General features: G+C 48.2%; 1 protein-coding gene across 4 annotated transcripts in view; it reads right to left on the reverse strand.

Annotated features, from left to right (window-relative positions):
• Positions 1-2,233, reverse strand: part of TXNRD1 (thioredoxin reductase 1) — a 57,851-nt gene extending 55,618 nt beyond the window's left edge. The window contains exons 1-2 of one of the 4 annotated variants that reach the window (XM_006914528.3): positions 2,092-2,233; positions 495-604 (exon numbers count right to left, since the gene is read on the reverse strand). The gene's annotated coding sequence lies outside the window, so the exon portion shown is untranslated. Of the gene's footprint in view, positions 1-494; positions 605-1,938 lie in introns of all 4 variants that reach the window. The other 3 variants (XM_015591562.2, XM_006914527.3, XM_025048684.1) reach the window with 3 other exon arrangements.
• Between the last annotated feature and the right edge of the window lie 503 nt (positions 2,234-2,736).

Genomic DNA, 2,736 nt, shown 5'->3' on the forward strand with positions numbered 1-2,736 from the left:
AACTCACTCAGAGGAGGTTCCTGGTTGCTCTTCCCCGAGCCAGGGGTTTCTGGGTTTCCCTCCCAGAAAATTAAAGAAGATGACAGGGACGACGAAAGTAAGCATTTCCTGATCGCCTTTTCTGAGTACTTCCCTAAACGACTCACTTTCAGCAGTTTACACTACTGCTAAAAATGATTAAGTTATTTAGATTTACTCTGAAAGAGGGAGGGACAACAAGAGAAAATAGGTCACTTTTACAAACATATTTTAAAAGGTGAAAATAGTTACGTATTCCCTTCCCCAGTTCTGAAGTTGACCCCACGTCTCATCAACCTCGATTAACACGTGAGCCAGCCCCAGCGTGTTTCTTTGTCGTTTTACTAGGATGGACTCCATGTGGAGGTTCCTTCGCATCCACCCTGGCTTTGAAAGGAGGGCTGCGACCACGAAGGGCTCCAGGGGCTCGCTCCCCGCACACGCGGGTGAAACAAACATTACAGTCTCCTACCTACCTTCAGGGTTGGACCATAGCCGCCTATCTTCCTCCTTTTCACAAACACAACCGGTACGCCGGTTTCCGAGGTCAGTTCGGACAGTGCTCCCTCGAGGCCCCGCCCGTCCTCTGTGGCACAGAAGCAGAGAAGGGAGCGGGTCAGGCTTCCCGGCCGCGGCGGGAAGTGCGCGGCGGGGGCGGGGCTTCCGCGTAGCCAACTGCGCGCCCCCCAGGCGAACCGCATCCCGCCCGCCGGACAGCGCCACCTGCCTCAGCCCAGGCAGTGCCCTAGCTCCGCGCGCGACCAGGCTTGGATCCTGGACCCGGTAGACGGGCACAGAAGCTGGAAACATGGCCTCGAGGCCGGCTCCTAACGCCAGAGTTCCGGTCAGACTCAGACTCAAATCATCGCAAGTCTCTCTAAACTTAAACGACCTACTTTCCCAGTAAATCCGGAATTCAGGAAAGCCTCAAAAAGGAGGCTTAAGGCACATTTATCTCAGCTTTTATAAAGCACCACCCAACTTAATCCTCCTTTGAAAGCTGCATCCGTACAGAATGCCAAAACCCAACTTCCAATGTTTCTTTGAAATTTGAACCCCTGAGGCAAAATAAACACTGCCCACTTAGGTTGATTTATTTAGGAACGTTGAAGCAATACAGCAACACCCTATATGACATATGTCATGGGAGCTAATGGTCCAACTTACAGACGGGTGAATTTAGAATGAGTCAGTGAGAATTAAAAATAGACTACAGTTACACTGACATCAGGCCCATTCAAGAGACAAAAGCCACACCAACACTCAAGTATATTTGGCAATAATAGTAATAATAGTAGCTAATACTTCTGCAGTGTTTTGTATATATGAACACTTAAATTTTCACAACTACTTTTTGAAGTAGGGCCTATCAGGTCCATTTCACAGATAGGGAAAGTGACTGTCCAGCTTCAAGCAGCTAGTCAGTCAACAGCAGAGCCAGGATTCACACCCAGGCAGTGTGGTGTAGGCTTTTATCCGCTACTCAGGTACTGCCTGATATAGTGAGATATATAGCATTGGTTCCGCTCTTAGCTGTCCTGTTTAATTGCCTGGGGCAAGTCATATGATCCTGAGCCTTGGTTTCCCCACTTATAAACATGGAAATACATTATGACTTGCCAACCGCTCAGGATTTCTGAGGATTCGATAGTGTAAAATTCCTTGAAAGGCATCCTCAAATTGTTATATACTCTCTTAACGCTGTCGAGGGCCTGTCAATCCATCACGTTATCTACAGTTCAAGACTTATGCACTAATAAATGATGCAAAATCCCATTTTCTCAGATATTCTGCAAACAATCTCTACAAAGAGCTAGTGGAAGGCAACCACCAGTCGACAGGGAGCCAGTGTCGCCTACCACAGGCCAAGCTTTCACTGACCCGTGTGAAAAAATAAACGCCTCCAAGAAGCTCGCTTACCTTAGAAAAACCTCATCCCTACTCAAACACGCCTTAAAACATCTCCCTTCTCCTGCATTCCTCACGCACCGGCAGGCGAATGCTTATGTTCCCAGCATGCTGACAGCCTCAACACTCGGAGCTTTGTCTGTTGTCAGCTAACCCGAAGCTTACATGAACACGAGCTCTAGGACATCAGGCTCTTCAGACGTCCCACCACCTTCCGCTCCGGTGCAATGCAGGACAGAAGCAAATAGGGGAACCGGTTTGCAGGTTCCTCGCGATTACAAGAAGCCACTCCCTGCTCTGAGTGGGCGGGCCAACAGCCAGAGTCAGAATGACAAAGCAAAAATCCACTCCTCGTGCAGCTCTGGCAACCTACGCTAAAGGTTTAGCAAACCAGGAGCCCCTAATTGGGTGATACCATATCCTCTTCCTGCTCATAGCGCCACCCTCCTCCCTCAAGAAAGGAGAAAAAAAATTTAAGGAATGTTTGGAACCAAAATAAGAGTGGGTTTTAAATGAACAAATCTGGACTATGCCCTAAAGCAGTGACTCTAGAACTTATCTGCGCACCGCACCGTAATCATGGGACGATCTTTAAAAATGCTTACGCCCTGCTCCCACTCTCAGACATTGTGATGTCATCGGTATGGGGAGCAACTTAGGCGTCTGAGTTTTAACTCTCTGGGCAATAGCAAAGTTGGGGACTCAATGCCCTCAGGTAATAGATTAGTCAGCCGGGCAATTCCTGAAAGTAAGTTATCAGGCTTTCAAAAGAAACTTCTAGTCCACCCTGAGTAATCCTGAAAAGAAGTG

This window comes from Pteropus alecto, unplaced genomic scaffold (genome assembly GCF_000325575.1).
Source record: "Pteropus alecto unplaced genomic scaffold, ASM32557v1 scaffold94, whole genome shotgun sequence".
Taxonomy (NCBI): Eukaryota; Metazoa; Chordata; class Mammalia; order Chiroptera; family Pteropodidae; genus Pteropus; species Pteropus alecto.